Genomic DNA, 21,056 nt, shown 5'->3' with positions numbered 1-21,056 from the left:
CAACTGTAGTGAAGAACAAGTAAACTTCATCAAGGGTCACCCTACCAACAAGAGACAGCAGTGTGAAGATCAAGTGCATTAAAGGCTGCTGTTACACGCAGAGGCTGCTTGTCACGGTGCCAGGTGCTTGTGCGTTTCTTGGAACTGCGGGAGAAAATACAGGAATACCAAGGGGTATCCAATGTAGTAGGTGATGGACCCTTTCATTTCCAGACTAGAGGATGTGGAATACCTCGGCTGTGAAAAGGAGCTTGCCGACATTCAAGAAGATTCTGTGTCAAAGAAATATTTCCAGGAGAATGGATACAAGAAGTTTTGGGCAGTCAAAGGACATGCTTTTGCTGCCAGACTGGCCAAACAAACAACTACTAGGATTATTCTCCCATTCAGCACTACATATCTGTCTGAGACAACACATTTGTTACAATAAAAACAGACCTGCAACTGACTTCATGTCCAACAGAACTTTAGACTGGCTGTCACCAGTATCACCCCTGACATTCCATCTCTGGTCAGGGGCATGTACGCCCAAGGTGGTCAGTAGTTTACACTTGAACAGGATGAAACAGATTGACAGTTCCAATTTCTTCCCCCTTTTTTTAGAGTAAGACAGAAGTTATTTTTGACACATATGCCATACAGCTGCATCATACATTCATCAAATACTGCTCACATGTAGTATGAAAATGAGGATATACACCAAATACCACTGTGTGAATTGATGGCTGTGAAGGAGAGAGCTGTGTAAATGTATATAAATTGTGCTTGGTTGCTTAAAAAAAATAGAAAGAGTTGTGAAATTACAAAATATTCCGAAAATGGTCACAATTTTGTGTGTATGTGTGTGTGTGTGTGGGGGGGGGGGGGTGGCTCAGCTTTTCTCAGATGTAAGAAAGGGGGGAGGGGGGTCCAAGAAAAAAGGTTGGGAACCATTTCTGTAAATTAATTATTTCATATTTCCATTGTCTTGAATTCAACCTTATCATAATTAATGCATCATCTTTGTAGTCAGACATTAATTGATATTTCAACAATTTCTAAATACCAGTCCAAATCCCCAAAATTAAGAACCCAAGGTTTCAGAGAAAACCATCTGAAATAACATCTTAGCGAAATGAATACCTCTTCTATCATTTACAAGCCTCACATGAACAACGATGGGTAAATCAACTGAAATTGAACTACTGAAAGTATTAAAATATGGTATTGAATGAAATAAAAAATATATCTTGTTTCAAATATTTGTTATTTTGATGCTTTGAAATAAATCAATCTGCAATAAAGTATTTAAAAATAACAAAATAAATGAAATAATTTTATTTGTGCATGTGCTTTCTCCATAGAAAATGGAAATAAATGTATCCGAATGGCCATTAAATATTTGAAATGATTATTTGACCCACGTCTGTGGTTCAGTACTGTAGCATTCATTCACACTATTATCTGAGAAGAAACCAACGTAATGCTTTTACATAAAATCTGATCACTAAATTAATGATAATGTTCTCACAGTGGCATTCAAAATTAAAAGGAGAAAATAGGACTGAAAACACTTGATTGTGTCTGGATTATGGAGATACCCGATATAGACTGAATGCATTATTTTACAATACTACATAACATAAATTCAAAGAATGTACTCCAGTTTAGATTTTTAATATAATAATACAATATAAAATTATTGTAATACATGCTGTAAATTCACAGTGCAAGGACTGAAACAACTTTCTATAATCACATGTAATAGGCCCACACATTTGGTAAATAGGTACAGACAGGAGTCCATATTTTATCATGTAGCATACAGTACATAGTTTTTTACCCTGGAGGGATGTGTGTGTGTGTGCTTGTGTGCTTGTGTGCATGTGTGCGTGCACATTTGTGTGTGCTTGCGTGCATGCTTGTTTGGTTCCTTGGACATTACAGTTTATGCTCAAATCAACAATTTTTCTTCCACATGAAGGCAGCACAATCTGGAGGAGTTGTCTGCTTCCTGTCAAGCATAAACATACAGATTCTTTCTGAGGAAATAGATAAAATAAAAAACTCAACTTGGGATTTCTAACCCACTGAAACAGCAAACACATCATTTGTATTCTGAAAGGTATCATTTCCACTCGGATTACCATTCAAGCCAATAATTACTTACTGGAATCCTCATTTTACTTACTAGAACCCTCCTTCATAATTCATACAGTGGAATTATTTACTTGTACAAATGATTAATTTGAGGTTTATATTTAGTAATGTGAAGATAAAAAATTAACTAAGGGCTTGATTTTGTAAATTGAAGGTGATTAATTTGAGTCAGTAATAGGCATTTAACAAGACATTTTTCTTATTTTGATAACACTGTCAACAGTGACAGAGTGGCAAGAGTTTTATGTTCTTGGACACAACCCATAATGGGGAGTGAATCACAGCCTAAGTGAAAGGCTTAAATGTGGGCAGCAATATCAAGTTTTGCTAGCTTGCCAGCTTACATTTGCATTTAAGACCAAATGTAGGTACAATTTCCCCCCATTCTGGAATTCCAAATTACAACTGAAGGCCCATCCTCTTGTTGCAACACCCTCTATCAACGAGCCATACACAAGCATATCTGTCCTTGGCAAGCCATGCAGTCAGCTGATTGACTGATCATGTTCTTCATGTTCCTACACTCTGCCAGCTGCGTAAGAACTAACAGGCAGCTCTTAGTCCCCAAAACATCACAGGGGGTGCTCTTGAGCAATGAGGTGAGCAGGGCCATCTGGGAGATATACGAAGCCTTGTGCACTCAGCAGCGTGAGGCCTTTGCCACGATGCAGTACATATACACGCAAAACGCAGGCAAATCTTTTTCTTCCTCAGGTAGCCTATACATTGTAACAAATGCACCCATTATGCGCCCTCCACAGGTATTGCAATGTAGCCTACACCACTATGCACTGCTGATAGAGGCTGTCATATTGCTCCATCACTTTGGGAGGCGGTAGAGGACTGAACTCCACGTGTAAAAACCTGAAGTGGCTATGATAGCCACATTGGAAAATAAGTTATTGACCGTGTTAAATTTATCAAGCATTACGCTTATGGCAACTCTCCTCTACCTTTGAGAAAGGACAGAATCTTTTAAAAAAAGTTTAAAACATATGACTCCTTCATCTTTAGGAATAGTTGCCAGTTAAAGAAGTTGAGAGATGGTGACTGGAGATGATTGGCTATTCGGTATGGAATTCAAAAATAGTGAAATATTAACACTGTGTTCTGAATTTATTTTTTTTACTAAAGAGATGTGTTAACATTTAAACGTGAGCTTATCCATTGCCTCCATGGATCCTGACACTTATCCAAAACCTGACTTCACCAGAGATGAAGCAGTACAACAATGCTGCTTTCCTGCCATGCGCAAGACACAATGAACTCGCTGCAGCTGTGCTCATTTACATAAGCACTCTTACTGTGAAGCCACACATCCTCCGACAAGAAGCGACTTCGTTATCTCCTCCATTCATTTCAATGGGACTCGGGTTTTGCGTCCACAAGGCATGGTGAACATGGTGCAATAACCAATCAGATTAACATGTAAACTGTCTCCAATTTCAGTTTTATTTTCCCATTCCATGCAGTCCTGTTAAGGACTCATTAATTATTGCTATGCGAGGATTTACAAAATATACGATTAATACACATTTAAGGAACACTGTTTCAAAGACAGAAAAACATGCCCACAAGCAGCCAGTTGTGGGAGGCAAATGTGATGCCTGGTGATTTCATCAGAGGAAGTCTGGCTTTACCTTTAGTAAATACCCTGCTAAATTGAAAACATGCAGCGATGTAGAATTGACGGTGATTTGTGGCATGCTTAGTTAGTAAATATGGCCCTTAGAGGCTGCACTGACACAAACTCCTGCCGTGAAAACAGAAGGTTGCATTTTGCAATAGATTTGCATCACATACAGCACCTATCTTATGTTTTATGTTGTGCTCATTGTGTGCAAGACAGTTCAAAATAAAAAAAAATGCTGTTTATTATAGCTAGCTAGCTATGTGAAAGATTTTTTTTGGATGAAATGCTAAAATCACGCTGACATAAAACTTAACAGAAAATAATTACCTATTCAGATATTACCTCTTTGATTGTCTATGCAGACCTTTGCTATCATATGCCTTACGGTCAGGTTTGTTTACTTCTGATATTGTGCATGGTGTTATAGCAAAGTAGGGGAGTAACTGAATGGTGACCAGGGGTGTAGTAGTGAGTATGACATTGGGGGGACACATTTGCTCCCCTGCCCCTACCCACACCGACCTGCCCACACAACAAATATAGTTAGTGGAAAAGTTAATTTGTGCCACCAGAGCCAAATATTCCAAAAAGCCAGGAATGAAAATGTAAAAATGCCAGGTGAGCTGCAAGACAAACATGTCAGATCATGCGTGCACAGAACACTACACAACAACAGGCCCAGATGCAAAGTTCAGATTCCTCAAGTAGCCACAGCAGATATTCACTCCAGAATGTCCACCGTAAACAGATATTTCTGGCTGATGTTATGCACCCCAGGACCACTTTCTTCCTCTTGATTCTGACTAATTAGTTAAAGAAAAGTCTGCTTTTTTTCTACAAAAAAAGTGGGAATGATTGAGAGAAAGGGGGTGCACGTGGCTGCGCTGATTAGGTGAGGTGTGAAGGTGTGGGCAGGTGTGGGGTGTGGTAGCAGGGACTGTCTTGCAGTTTGTGAATGCAGTTTGTGGGTTAACCCCTTAGCGCAATGCCCCTAGTGGTCGGCACGCCGGCATGCCTAGATTGCTCAAATCAGACATTCATTGCTCCTGCAACCAAACTATGAGTTGAAAGAAGGAACTCTGTGTTCTAGTTTCATTAGTACGATACACAACAGCTATGCCGAATACGGAGTTTCACAGCACCACCATTGTCGTGCCGATCGTTCATTTAATAAGCACCCCCTCCCTGCAGTCTCATTTGCAACTACAACCCCCACCAATGACACACTGGACAATAGTGTCTATCTGGGCATTTAAAAAAAAAAATGTTTACCACCCAACAATAACCCTAAGATATGCAAATACAGCATTGAAAACACTGCTCACTGAATAACAAATTAAACAAGACAATTTTTTCTAAAATTATACCAAGTCATTCTTTTACTGTCAATATCTGGGACTAAATATGGAATATACAACTTTACCATTGGTTTTACGCGTAGAAATGTCCCTTTTGAGATTGAGTGGTCATATATTGTCATATAAACGGACAATCCGTTTGTGAAATATACGCTCATTTGTGATGCCTGGGTACCTTCCAAAATAGCTGCGCATAATACAACACATGCTGTTTATGGTTTTGTCGCCCTTTGTTATACAATCTGGCTTTACTGACAATTAATCTATCCAATAGGTGACAGTATAAGCATTCTAACGATGCATAATATGTCAAATTTAACTTTTGGGTTAGCATTTTATAAACCTGCGCGACAAAAAGTTTTGAATCATCATCGCCGCCTTACGCATTCACTCTGTGGTAGCAGTAAAACACTGCACCTAGCAAAACATTATTGATCAGTTTCGTGCTATTTTGTAAAACGTTATTATTAGGGGTGTATCCCAATCCGAATACTGTAGGCTATTCGGGAAAGCACGAACAATGCGATGGAAACAGATATTTCTTCTACCCGAAGTTTCTCGTTATTATTCGGATTCGGAAAAATTATTTGGAAAAAAAAAGTCAGCTCCATGTCGAGTTCTCATAGCCTCTATCTAACGTTACACGGGCAGAGAGAGAGAGAGAGAGAGGCACCAGTTACGCACACCAACAAATTTGGAGCCACTGCACTGCAAAACGTTTAATAAATAAGTTCTATGCGTCAGCCATTATGTTTCTTCAAATCGATAGGCTACATATCCTTGTTGATGGCCACTAGATAAAAATGCCCATTCTGTTTGCAACATAGGACTTTGATTTCACTAACTAGTCATTTCATTTACTACACATTATTGAAAAGTGATCGGTATATTCTGTAGTCGCCCCCACCGAGTCAGCGCACAGCAGGCAGCAGGCAGGGGCGATATAGCTCAGGAGGTAAGACCGATTGTCTGGCAGTCGGAGGGTTGCCGGTTCAAACCCCGCCCTGGGCATGTCGAAGTGTCCTTGAGCAAGACACCTAACCCCTAACCTCTAACTGCTCTGGCGAATGAGAGGCATCAATTGTAAAGCGCTTTGGATAAAAGCGCTATATAAATGCAGTCCATTTACCATTTACCATCACTCAGGGAAACTCTTGCATCGAGGAGGAGCTAGCGAGACACAAGCCTGGTGTGGCAGCTGGATTTATTTCAAACTCCCGCAACCTATACATCAAAATCAAGCTTAAAACCTGTAGTTTTTAGCTGTATGTGTTAATTTCCTCTATTAAAAAAAACCAGTCGAAATATTGAAAAAAACGACGTTTTACCTTGTATTTCAGTCAATATTCATCCGTTTAAGATGTAACATGCTGTATGTAGGCTATCAGTCATATGTCTTATAATGAACATGAAATCCATTCATGGTAACAGTTTCCACCAAGGGAAAATATGAGGACATCGGTTTGCAGTCTATCCAAACTTAGGTCAGTAGGAGAAAAAATAAATAAATAAATAAATAAATAAAAATAAAACAGGCAAAAAAATTCATGTAGGCTATTACTGTTATATGTAGGCCTAATTACTGTTGTAAAGTAGCAATTCAGCGAACTACAGTAACATTAACACATCAAGAAACGCGAACGAATCATCATTGAAATTTAAGATTATTCCCTTTAATTGAAGGATATGTTTCTATATATCTTTACTGCAAATAGTTTCTATTTCCAATGCAAAACAGAATCTGTCGACTTATAAAACATTTTTTTCTGTTTATGATTGTTCAGTGCACCCCAGTTAAAGGGGGGGGGGGGGTGCTGGGGTTCAGACAGTTCATAAAACGTAGTTTAGTTAAAAATAAAAGCGAGAGAGAGAGATGAAAAGTACAGTATGAGGATGTGGAAATATATTTCATAATTAATTATATGCCATTGCATTGCCAATGAATATTAGGTTAGAAAATACAACATTTCCCTGATTTAACGTGACTTCCGGTATAAACCACGCCCACTTCCTGTATTCTATCCGAATACAGATACAGATACAGATAATTTTGTTGGTTGAACGGATACAGATACAGATACAGATAATAACGTCTCTGCACACCCCTAATTATTTTTATTGAGGACTTCTGAGCATAGCTAAACCATACGTTTGCTGACAGACGTAGCTGATATTCAGTACAACAGAATTGATTCTCTGTCTCTATCTACTAAACACAGATATCATTTCATAATTGCTATGTAAGTACTACTGCTCAAAATATTTCGGTTATATATGTCATTTTTGAAATTGAGTGTCTTCAAATAGGTTAGTGGTATTTTATAATGAGAATATTTCACACTGTAACATAAGCATTTGCTGGTAGCACAGTAGTGTTTGTGTTTTCATTCACCTGATATTACGTGAAAGCAGGAACATCGCCAAAACGTGGTGGACAGTTGAATGCTGTTTTAACTGGTGGATTTTATTGTAAGATGATTGTTCATAACGCCTGCTATTTTCCCGCTGTATGCAAATTATCCGTCCTTTGTGTGATGTGACGTTAAGGCTGTGTGATTGGTTAAGTCCTGCTGTGCCTTGGCAGCCAATCACGGCGAATGGGGTTTGACAAAATCAGGCTTCGCCCAGCTATGATGGTCAGTCTACAAATTACTCTTTGGAAGAGATGTCACAAATAAAGCGAAGCTCCCCGGGAGCTTCTTCGCGAAACCGCCACAATATTAACTTAAGCAGTGTGTAGGTAATGTTAAACTAGTAGCATGAATGTAACGTTCGATACATTGTAACATTACATGATTTATTAATCGCCATCGAAATAACGACTTCACTTGTTTATTAATAACGTTAGTTTGATGACAGTAATGTGCACGACAACGTGGTCATTTAGCTAACTTAGCTAGCTAGCCAAACAGTCAGTAACACAGATACATAGATATTTTGTTGTTGTTGAAATGTGCCCAGCATTCCAAGGCTGTAAATTGTTGTAAGATTCAGTAGCCAATCTGTAGGCAGCGTTGTGCATATCCCGCTCTTACAGCTCGTTTCCAGCCCAAACCACTGCAAAGAGAGCAAACCTTTTTTTTTATCAGTGACATTTGCTTCTGACATCTACGACGGCGTCAATCGCAAACACAACATTTATTTTTCCTTTTTGTATCGATATTTCCATGGATAAAATCACATTTATTATTATTATTTATTGGTAAAAACATTTACTTCATATCCAGGGAGATAGCCAACTACTTGCACGTTACATGACATGTGTAGCCATTTAGTAATACGATCGCATTTCAGGCTAGAAAATAATCTGTTAATCCAGAGAAATTGCTGAGTTGTCTTAGAATCTTTATCGCAACAGAATGTATCAAGGCTGGCAGCCCGGATCAAATTTGTTTTAACAGCTGCCATCCAAAACAAACACCTGAGAGAGGCTGCCTGCATGCGTGCCTCCCCCAAGGCGTTACGTCATTGTTTTGCAATGCGCAGCTGTCGTAAAAAAAATGCTGGCTTCAATAAGCGGAATCGATAAGCCCGGAGCCATACGATTCCAATGAATAGGACAACTTGGAACCGGTTCGCTATTCCCACCCCTATTTAAATGTGCCCAGCATTCCAAGGCTTGTTGTAAGATTCAGTAGCCAATCAGGACTTGAATACAAGTTTTTTGTAGAGTGCAAAAACTTTGATATTATTTATTTTAATTTAATTTAATTTCTTTTGTTGTTGTTGAAAACACAGCATTCCAAGTCTGTACATTGTTGTCAGATTCTTTGTAAGACTATGCTATGCTGTAAATAGTTGTTGATTTTTTAAAATGTGTGTTGAATAAATGACTTATTTATAACAACATTCACATTACGTAGTTATATTTTCAAATCTCCAGTCAGCTTTTAGTACTGACTTAATGTAGGGCCCTATGGAATCTGTGTTATAGCTTTTTTAAATTCTAAATTTTGAGATTCCGTCCGTGATTCTGTTATCACAGAAACTATAGGGCCCTACCTTAATGCTGCCATCAGTCTGTCGCTGGCCAGCGCCGGGCCCCCATCAATAAAGACACTCCTCCGTCAAAAGATACTTGCCACCGGGCCTAACAATTTTTCTGGGGGAAACCCTGTACTCTGGATAAGTGTGTCTGCTAAATGTACATGTAATGTCATATGCCTGTGAGCTATTCACTATTATTTCTTAACATTTTTGTTTTAACCCTCCAAACCAAAACCTATGGAAACATTTTTAAGTAAAAAAGTTCTACTTTGGAAGATGAGGCTGACAAGAGATCAAAAAACAAAACACTGACAGACCAGGTGTTTTCTTCTCCTCCCCACATGAAAACCCCTCTATGTGTGTGTGTGTGTGTGTGTGTGTGTGTGTGCGTGTGCATGTGCATGTGTGTGTGTGTATGTACTTGACATTGCATATCATTTAAAGCCTATTTACAGACTATTTTAAGCACTGATCTCACAAGTTATCTGCATTTCCACTTCCTATGAAACTTCATGTTCCAAAAGCACCATGACTCACCTTTGACACAAATGTTTTTCCAGCAGTATTTGTATTATTTTCCAGGATCTGTCATGAAAGCAATTACTAATGTTGCGGAAAATCACGAAGAAGCATGTTTTTGTGGGGCAGTGCATCTTAGAGATAAGGATCTACATTTTGTTAAGGCTTCCAAGAAAAATAATAATAAAGACATGATTTTCCACCATTTGTGGAACAAATCCAGTTGAGAAACAGTTAAGGAATTCAAGTTTCCAAGCAAACCAGGGAAATGTGACTAAAAACCAGACTCTGTTTTAAGGAGAAAGACACTACTGTTAGAACCAGTTTGCTTTAGAAATAGGAAAAAATTGTTAAAATAAACATTGTCGTGCATGTACTTTCTGTCCAAATGCACCAGCTCCAGAATAACACGGTGGATTTAGATCCAAATTAAACAAAAATGTCCAACTGTTGGTATTTTAAAACTATGAATTCAGCTGTTCCTTTTGTAAAACAACCTCTTCTTGTTCAGTATCTATGCTTTATTTTGTGCCCATTATTTAAACACTGCAGTGGATATAAATGTAAAGCAAAACAGTACATTCAAAAAATGTTTTTGTTGAGCGAATTAACCGTTTAAAATGGAATGCTATGGATGAAGTGAGATTCTCTATCTGTTAAGCCCCGACAACCACTTCCTAGGATGGTAAAGGATAGTTTAAAAAAAAGAATCTAATGTAATTCATTCCTCATGTCAGAGGTTTCTTCTTGACAGTTATTGCTGTCCCAGCCAGGAGACTCGGGAGTACGTTTGAAAGACGCAGTGCAGTTGGGAGGCTTGGCTGCACATTGTTCAGATCTGTAGCTTAGTGTGACCTTGACGCAGCTTTGCAGATAATCCATCATCACAAATGTAAGAAAAGTGGAAATGACCCAAGCTCTGTCCTTGGGATTAAAGTTTCTTGTTTGATATGTGTAAGTGACAAGTGGCCAGTCCATGGAGATAGCCATTCAACTGCTGGGGATAAAAAATGACGTCTGGCACTCTTCAACTTAAACATGATTACTTCTGGGACTATGTTTCTATCAAGAGAACTCCTGGAAAACAAGAGGTGAAAGGGCCATTAAAAGTCACAACCACAGTGGGGTGTGTGCCTTGTGCTTTGTCAGACAAAACCAGATCAGAACTAACTGATGGAGAGTTACTCCTTACTATTTCGAGTAAGCAGTCATCGCAGGAATGGGAGATCTTTGTTTTTTATCCAGTTGTGTTACAAGAACACCTAACTTTATTTACTGGACTGTATCAACTGCAGACTGCTGCTGTGAAATCCAGACAGACGAGATCACCTGGTTCTCTGAAAAAGGAGCAGGTCCTCCTCCTACAGTTGCTCATGCTATCAACATACCATCTTAGGTGGGGCCTGTGTTTTTAACAAAGCAATTCATTTTAACAAAGCATTTGGTGCCTCAGAAACATTTCCACTTGCATTTTTCAGTTTGCTTCATTAATTAGTTAACATAGTGGCAAAAGTATTCCCTAAAGATCGCAATATACCAATTTTCAGTCTCACAGTCTTGAATACTGGAAGCCAGGCAAAAAGGAACTTCTGAAGCATATCACATAAATATCATCAGGGTGTTTACAATGCACCTTGAATTAAATCAGTGCATATGACTGTAAAAGACTTTGTTATCGGCTTCATCAAAACTTCCCTGGGGAAAAGGGCCAACACTATTCAAGACTCCTCAAACAGAAAATGTACTTGTGATTATAATTTTGTCTGGAATGAAATTCATTTACTTGCGGGGTATAACCTGTCACAATAATCGAGGAGATAATTTCCCGAATACAAAAATGTAGATTGTGTTACTCATTCTGTCGTCAATGTGTATATTTATAGATAAAATTAGCCCATTTTCCACCAGTGGGTATACGAATATACATCTATAGTACAGAAAAGAAATATGCAAGCTGCACTGAATGAACCAAGTAAAATATCTGTGATGTCGATGCCAGCTACAGTGGAACATATTTACATAACCAAATAAATCTGAGGCACTTTTATACTGTCAGTCCCCAGATAATCAAGATTCTATAGTAGTATTTTTTCATGTGCACTTGATCAGTCGTAATTACAGTCTGAAGGCCTATTTCCAGCAGCCCGCCCCCGACTCAAATGTGTCTGTAAATTATGATTTTCCACTTAACTCTGGTTGAAATAAATATATGTGAAGGAAGGTGTCATGTAGAAGGTTGCAGAAATACAGTACATTTTTTACCTAATTTTGCGGGGTGGAAGTTCTTCAGTGCTGCTACTGACAGCTAATGTAAACCCATTTCCATTAACAGTTGTTACAACCACATTGATTTCATATTAACTGAAACATTAATGAAGAAGCTACTATGAACTGTCCTCTTTAACAATCAGGAAATTGAGATTCTACCACTTCTCAGTTACCAAGCCTTTAAACTAATTCAGTTCAAGTTCAATTTTAATTAGTTTTTGGTACAAAATTATTAGCTACATTTCAGATAAGCAGCACTGACTTTTCAGTTTGCAAGAGTGATGATAATTTTCAAATGAAAAAATGAACACCACCCGAATTTTGTGTTGCTTGAGAAGCAAAGCTCATCTTATTGTCTTCCAGAAGTTTCCTGTTTCCTCCCTCACTTTCCATAAATACTGTATCTAACAGAGGAATTTCATCAGTTGCAGTGCAAAAAGCATATATTGCTAAGAAAATTGTTAATGCTAATTCATAGTGGTGTGAACACAACAAAAATTGTGCACTGCAGAAAAGGAACAGCCTTTCTGTCACTTGACTATAAAAAATAATACAGTTCTGCTTCCCTAATACATTTGACTAATTTCACTGGGCAGAGTGAGGGGACAGTGATCATGTGGTCGTCCTTTTGGTCAGAATGATCTCTCCTAAAAGGATACTTCTGATTCACATATATACTGTACATTCATTAAGATGGTCAATTATGGATAACCAGGGTCAAGTTGCAGCATGAAAAATGACACTGATATTTTATACTGTTGGTACGTAGGTAGAAAACAGAGAAGACAATAGTTTGTTTTTCAAAATACAATACAGCAGTATATATGTCATACCACTAATGAAGTTAGTGCCTTACTAGAATATAGCATGCCATTATGTGGTTAATCTGAGGAGAGTGAGGGTAGTCTCTCAAAGTAAGAAATAAGTGGTTGCCAGTTTTTAATACATTTTTCAATGTATTAAATGTAATGTCGAATTATCTGCAACCACAGCAACGTTCATGGCAGCAGTGCCATTTCAAACCCCACGGTCGATTTGGGAGTGTGTAGACATTCGGTTCTCACCCAAAACAGAAACAGACTTCAGCTATCTTCACATGGAGTAGTCAGAGGACGACGTTTCATGCGCTGTAACATGCAGTCCATGAGTGACTGATCAACCAGCTGGGGCTACTATATAGAGATGAAACACGGACTCTAACCAAATGAACCCTCCGATATCCTGGACAACGTAATCAGCAATTGCTCATTGCCGTATGGAGGTACAAGCCACAGTCGGCACTGGCACGGTCCGGATCTGATCAAAGACTGCGGGTTAATTTTTCCAGTTTTCCCAATGGGCATAACCTTAAATTTTCTGTATTTTATTTTAGATACCAAAAAAGTAGAGAAAATAAAAATGATAACTTTTATGAACTCTTATTTTTCTACTGGAAAAGCAAGCAAGATTTGACATTTGTTAGGATATACAGTTTGCATGAGCATGCTTCTTTGTGATAGGCTCATGAACTCTTATTTTCCAACTGGAAAGGCAGGAAAGATTTGGCATTTGTTAGGATATACAGTTTGCATAAGCATGCCTCTTTGTCATAGGCTCAGAACATAATTTTCTAACTTCTATAAGTGATGGCCTTCCCATTGATTAGTTAGCAACATTAGAGGCAGCTGAACGATAAAAAAGTTTTTTTCAGTGTACTTTTTTGAGAATGCTGTCACAGGTCAGCTACAGTTACAGTTATAGCCCCTAGTTAGAGCAAAAATAGTTTGTGGCCAAATTTGATACACTGCAAACTGTTGAATGAATGAATGAATGAATGGATTAAATAAACTGGATTTAAACTTGAGCAATGTATACATAGAATGAGTCTTTGTAAAATGTACATTGATCATATATTTTTCATTTCAACAGTAAATGTGGATACAGTGAGGGATTTCTGAACAACCAGGATGTATGCTGGTATGTCACCATTCATTTTGCAGTGAGTACAGATTCAACCATATTCTTTAAAAAAAAATATTTTCCTTGTTCTGTGCACTATGCACCTATCCACATGAAAAGGAGACTTCTATAAATATTTGCTTCAATTGGTTCATCTTCTACCTGTATAAAAAAGATCACTGTGCTTGTTTTTGTATTTGAGACACACACAAAATCTGTCAAGTACAAGACCATTTCAGAGCAAAATGGGTATGCTTAAGAAGAGTTTTAAAGTGACAGCTTAGATATTCACTACATTAATTACAAAAGGAGGGAGCTGTCCTTACATATTCTCCCCTTTTCTATGCAGATCAAGTCCATTACAGAAAGGAATTATCACGGCCACTGACTTTATGCATTCAAAACTCAACTGCTCTAACAGTAAAAGGGATCAATAGCTTACCTCCAAGTGACCCAACTCAAAATATTTTCGCAGTTTTGCAACTAGACAAGCTCAATGCAATTGCAATGCTGTGATGAAAGGTAAACATGCCTCACATCTTGGAAACAGGCCAGCAAATCAAGGTGAAGGGTCAGGTCATGTGTCAAATGATATGCATCTGCTGCAATTACAACTTGGCTTTTGCAATGTAGAAAACTACAGAACTCAAGTTGCAAATGACAGAATAATTAAATTATGAATTATAATTCACATAATTAAAATGCATATCGCTTAATTAAAACCCCCAAAAGAACATTTAGGCCTACTGTTGACACTTCACATATAGTTTGCTCACTTTTGAGAGTGGTGCCCCATGCGATTCTGTAAATTTGTTAGTATGTCCTACTAAAATGTTGGAAAATGCTGATGTACAGATTCAGCTCTATTTTCTAGCCTATTTATTCAAATTAGTATATGCTTGGAGACATGCAATTAAACACTGCTCTGACAAGCCCATAGCTGTGGTATTCCGATAAGACATTCGTAATCACATTTACAGCAATGGGCTTGGAGGAAATTACAATCAAATAAATAACTATGAATCCTAATGGTGATGGACTGCATTTATATAGCACCTTTCATGATCTCAAAAGTCCTTAATAGTGATGGGAGGTTGCTTGCCTCAACTACCAGCAATATGCTGTCCCCACCAAGGTGATGCATGGCTACAATTTTGCAGCATGCTCACCACATATTGGCTGAGGTGGACAGAAGGGATTTATTGAGACAGTAAAACTGGGGTACAATGAAGAGGCCAGAGTGATTTCTTTGTTGGGAATATGGCCAAGACTTCGGGGAATCCTCTAATCTTAGCAAAAAATGGCATGGCATCGTTAATGACCACAGTGAGTCAGGATCTTGCTTAGAGAGTTTTAAGTTTTATTTAAAAGACAGCATATTATGCAATATAGTGTCTCCATTCTCTGTTTGGTCCAGAGGGAAATCTGCCCCCTACTAGTCCACCAACAGCACTTCCTGCAGCAACTCTTTAATATTACCCAATAGTTTTGTGAAAAACACACTAAAGTACCACTGTCTGAGCTGTTGGGTAGCTCATCCTGTTAAGGCGCTGTTCTACTACATGGATGGGCCCCATGGTCCAGTATGGAATCCCGACCTTGCCACTGCCGACTGTGGCTGGCAGTCCCGCAGGGTGATGCACATCTGGCTTCCGCGTCACCAGGGATGACAGAGCCCCCCTCTGGTCAATTGGATGCATGATTGCCTGTTAAACAGCACATTAAGTGTCTTGATCCAACTTAAGGCAGTGAGTCCAATTTGCAAACTGTTGTGTTAAAGGGCAACACGTGCTCCATAGCAGAGCTCATGCTTATCTGCACTCTCCCAATTCGACAGCAGAAGTTTCAGCAGCAATAGCAGGACATTGGACATTCCAAATTTGGGAGAAAGGGGGGGGAAGCATACTTTTTAAAATACAGGTGGACATTATCCTTGATTTCAAGCAATTAACTAGATAAACAAATAGAAGGGCCAGGGATCACACAGGGCAGAGTGAAATGAATGAAATTAAGAGTTTTTTATAGTGACACTGTTTTAGTTCTGTACTCCACTGTACATCCATTTCCATCATCTGCAAATATGTATCTGCTCAATTACATAAAATAATGTTTTAATATATTTTCAATGGATAATGACGATAAAATTCCAATTACCAAAAAAATGCACCAGTAAAAAAGTTTTTTAAAATGATAGGAATAATTGACAGAGAATGTGGCCTATCACTGTAGTACACTGTTTTCCCAGTTTAGAAGATGTTTATCAGAGTTTTTTGTCTAGTTGACATGACTTAGTGGATGGCACTACTCAGAAATAGGCAAAAATGTCTGCGATTATTAACATCAACAGCAGGAATGGCGATAACTTCAACAACTGTAGCAGCAGCAGCAGACATTTACCCAGTGGCTATGCCAGTGGTGTTAAAAACTGAAAACTGCAACTTTAACAGTATCAATTATGTGGTTTCTAGGTATCTGCATAATCTCTTCTTGATATCAAGACTTTTATCCTTGATATCAGCATTTCTATGTTGCATCCAATAAATAACACCCTAATTTACCCAGCTATAGATTATGACAAATTCCACTGTCTGACACAGCACAATCCATCTCTACAGGACTCCCCACCATCTACAGACACACCACCCAGGGCTCCAGAATTGCATATGTTGTATAATGTGAAACACCACAACATTGGCTATGGTTGTTCGCATTACAAAGTCTGTGGATATCAACTGTATAAGTACATATTGTTCACAGCTATTTCACAGTTTGGGGTAAAATGAATTGACACTGGATGAAAACTGAGTTAAGACCAAAAATGTAAGATTTTATACCAATTGTGTTCATATGAATTTGGTTGTAGTAAATATGTGCTACCCAAGGTTAAACATCATATGGACAGCTTGAAATCAGATGCATAGCCATGTGTATAAAAAGGCAGTAGCTGAGAAGTTGCAGTCTGTACTCTTTAATGATGGTTATTTGTGAACCAGTATTTAACTCATTGCACTTGCATTTACTAGCTAACTAGCTTCCCAGTAACACAAAAAAGGCCAGAATGATTTATCTTTACCTTCGTATGTGAGATAACATTAGAACAAAAACATTCCTCAGTTTGAAAACAATATTGTTTGTTTCAAACCAGTTCTATCAAAGTAGACATTCCAGGTATGTACCATACAAACTTTCTGTCACACCTCAAGATGGTTAACATGAGGTCATGATGGATACACGTCATGGAGGATAAATGTCAAATATATTTTAAGAAATTTCGAAGTGAAGGCATTGAAATGGCATATTTGTTTAAAATTCCTGATAAAATCAACATAAAAGATCATTTGCAATTCTAATGACATTCAAGGGTCATCCAGGAAATTTTGCAACTGTACAGAAAATGTTTATCCTAAATTTCCTAACATTCTGAGCATTTTCAGACAACCAAAAATTGTTAGCTGGGTAGTAGTAGGTTCATATTTACTTTTGTAGTGTAAATGCAGAAAAAGTATACTACTTCACAATATCACATTATAAGGATTCTTAGTAATTAATAGTATTGTTAAGTAAAACTAGGTACAGATTAGGTTATACAATGGACAGAATGCCTGCCGCTGTTTTATCAGGACTCTTCCGCAGGTACCGCTCTGATAATAAACAAAATTAATTGTCATTGTAATTTTTGGATTAAAAATAAATAAATAAATAAATAAAAATACAGGCTAAGCTATGACTATGCACCTCTTAGTTTTCTCATTACATATAAGAACTTGCACTCTGTCCCCCAACATTGAAAACAAATTGCCTTTTAAAAATGATGATGCTCAATACATTTACAGTTGAGCTATCTCATGTTTGTCAGAAAAAAAATCCATTCTTAAGAATGAAAATCATCAAAAAGAAAGAATACATTATCAAGAGATGTATTAAAAACGTGCAAGTGTAACTGAATACCGACTGTTTGAAGACCTGATTCACTGAAGGATAGTGGGAGATCTTGTCCTTGCTCTGATGGGGGTTCTGGGACCTGAGTCATTTGGGCACTTTGACCGTCTGTATGATTTTGTGTGGTACAGAAAGATGGATAAGCCAGGATGCTGCAGGACTTGTATTAGTCATTCCACATAAAAGCAGCAAATGGTTTTTAAGCAGGAGAAATGGATGTAGGAGTGCAGGCCCACGGTTTGGTATGCTTGCGGCAAGAATACAGCAGCAACCATATTCCAACTGGGTGTTTTTTTTTGGGATGAAATGTCATTGCCTTTATGTTGGGCGGATAAAACCAGTTTATATAACAGCTTGTGTCATTAACAGCGGTGATCAATAAACAAGAGTTATTCCATTTTTTGTGTATATCATAGTTCACCAGCTAAGGATCACACCATCAAATGAATGAGTAAGTATGTTTATTGAGCTGGTATTCATGATTAGAAGCGATAAATAGTAGTATGAGCAACGAGTCTGTGGTGTGGGGATGACGTTGACGAAGGATTCACCGTAGCTCCCAGGCCCCCAAAGAACCCCCAAAGTCTTCCTAAAGAAAGAGCGCTGACAGCGCTACTCAAAGATCTTGTAGATCTGTGCGGATGTAGGATTCATAGGCTTGAGATGACCAGCGACCCCCTGGTTTGATCATGTTATCTGAGACGTTTTGACGGGAAGCGGTAGTTATGGCACCAATGCAGAAAGAGTGACCAGACAATAATTTTGGGGAGATGTCGGCTATGGACATAACTTGGCTAAGATAGAGAAATCAAAACCAGGCTGTAACAGGTCTGAACTCGGTTATGAATAAAGGATCATTAGAGGAAGAACTCTGTGACTGTATGATTTGTTTGTAGTTTACTAGAGGTTCATATGGACATAGATAACAGATAACACAGCGTCTGAAGTAAAAGATGGGTGGTTTTTCTACGTTTAAGAAAAAGTGGCACTGATTTGAGATAATAAAAGACCATCAAATAGAAAATGCTAGATCACAAGAGGGGTTGAATTTGCCAGAACCCCACTGAAATCCAACACCGGTAAATGCAAAGTTGGATGTCGTCAGGTTTGGTTAAATGATTGTCATGAGTAAGATGCCATTCCAGTTGGCAAGGAAGTGTAGCCATAGGCAATATTCGGCTTGCTGGACCTGTCTAGGATGATCGTTTTGAGGAGTGAGGAGGCTGATGAAGCGAGAGACAGCAGATGGGAAATGAAGGCTTGACCTTGTGGTAGGCTATGATACCAAGCAGGCATTTGACTGAGGAGGTGTTGACTGACTGGAAAGGAAGTGTTTTGTGTAATTTGGAAAGGAGACTGTAGAATGGAACCTGGGAAAGAAGTGAGGTATGCTGGCGTCCTGGTGCCTGGAATGTTTACTGGGGGAGGCTGCATGTTTACAGGGGGTAGGCTGAAAGCTGCCATCCCAGCATCAGCAACAATAACTGAAGGGAGCTGCTGAATATTATGGAGGGAAACCAGCATCCCAGTGCTGGTTGCAATAACAGGTGGAGGTTAGAAAGCTGAAATCCCGGTACAAGCAACATTAGCTGGAGGGGGCTCCTGGAAAGGGGGAAGTAAATTAGAGTAGGAAACTGGCATCCTAGTGCCAGCAATATTAACTGGAGGAGGCTGCTGGAGTGGGGGTAGTATATTAGAAAGGGAGACTGGCAACCCGGTGGCAGAAGCATTAACCAAGTGGAGCTGAGGAGAAGAGGAAAAAATGGTGGGAAGGTTGGCTGGTTTTTGCCCAATAGTGGCAATAGTGACTGGAAAATGCTGATATAAAAGTGGGATTAATTTTTGTGCCAGGACCTGGAAATCCGGTGTCAGGAGCTACGGTGGCTTGCGTTGGTGGAATGACGTCACGATTTGTGATGCTGTTTCGACTTCTACCTGGATTTGAATTACAATGTGACTTGTGGAAACTTGTCAAAAGTGTAAATAACTCAGTTTTATTGTTAGGACAATGGTAAGCAATGCCTTATTCTTTTAACCCCTTAGTGCAATCCCCCTAGTGGCCATGATGCCCGCGTCCTGAGATTGTTCAACTCAGACTTTCAGTGCTCATGCAACCAAACTATGAGTTGAAAAAACAAACTCTGTGCTCCAGATTTATTAGTAGGCGATTCAGGACAACTATGCCATAGACGGAGTTTCTAAGCGCCACTATTGTCGCGCCAGTCGTCCATTTACCAAGCACCCCCTCCCTGCAGTCTCATCTGCAACTACACCCCCCATGCACGACACACTGGACAATAATGTCTATCTGGGCATTCATAAAAATATTCTTTAACCACCAAAAATTTGTATTCCGTGATAGCAACAAGTTAAACCCAATAATACCCATAAATTATTCCAATACAGCAGTGAAAATGCTGTTCACCGAATAACGATATACAAAACAAATTTTCTAAAATTATACCATGTCATTCTACTATCAATATCTGGGACTTAATATGGAATATACAACCTTACCATTGGTTTTACGCATAGCGATTTCCCTTTCAAGGCTGAGTGGTCATATATACTAATTGGTGATGCCTGGGTACCTTCCAATATAGCTGTGCGTAATACCACACATGTTGTTTACGGTATTGTTGCCTTTTTTAGTACAATCTAGCTTGAATGACAATTATTTTATCCAGTAGGTAACAGTATAAGCTTTCTAACGATGTATAACATGTCTAATTTGACTTTTGGAATAGCATTTTATAAGATTTAATCCTCAATATGTAAATATTACTGCTCAAAATATTTCTGTTATATACATTATTTTTTTAATTAAGTGTCTTGAAATAGGTTAGTGCTATTTTATAATGAGGATATTTCACACTGTAGCATAAGCGTTTGTTGATAGCTTAGTCATGTTTATGTTTCATGCACCGGATCTGACGTGAAGCTGAAACATCAACAAAATGTTTTGGTGGACAAATGAATATTAATTTAATGTCATCCCATCCCCATAAAAGAAAACATTACATACTGTAGAGTACAAAAAAACATACTACAGTAATGATTACACATTCAGTTACGTGTACCACATTGTGTCACAATGTTTTTGCATTATTGTTTTTATCTGACATCAATGTTACATCGTAAACATCATAAAGGGTAAATTTATATGCTTTATAATAGACAAAAAGCATTTTATTCATTTTTGGTGAGATTTTGGATGTTTCTCTAGATATTTTAGACTGCTGTACTCCTGGAGCACGAGCTTGCTTTGTAAAATA

General features: G+C 38.4%; 1 protein-coding gene across 3 annotated transcripts in view; it reads right to left on the bottom strand.

The window, feature by feature from the left end:
- Nucleotides 1-21,056, bottom strand: part of kcna4 (potassium voltage-gated channel, shaker-related subfamily, member 4) — a 64,133-nt gene that overhangs the window by 29,796 nt on the left and 13,281 nt on the right. The window contains exon 3 of one of the 3 annotated variants that reach the window (XM_035417871.1): nucleotides 15,124-15,548. The exons of the other annotated variants lie outside the window; for them this stretch is intronic. The gene's annotated coding sequence lies outside the window, so the exon portion shown is untranslated. Of the gene's footprint in view, nucleotides 1-15,123; nucleotides 15,549-21,056 lie in introns of those variants that run through there. 3 annotated transcript variants of the gene reach the window in all.

The sequence above is a fragment of the Anguilla anguilla genome, chromosome 5, assembly GCF_013347855.1.
Source record: "Anguilla anguilla isolate fAngAng1 chromosome 5, fAngAng1.pri, whole genome shotgun sequence".
Taxonomy (NCBI): domain Eukaryota; kingdom Metazoa; phylum Chordata; class Actinopteri; order Anguilliformes; family Anguillidae; genus Anguilla; species Anguilla anguilla.
This window is presented reverse-complemented; position numbering and strand designations above follow the sequence as displayed.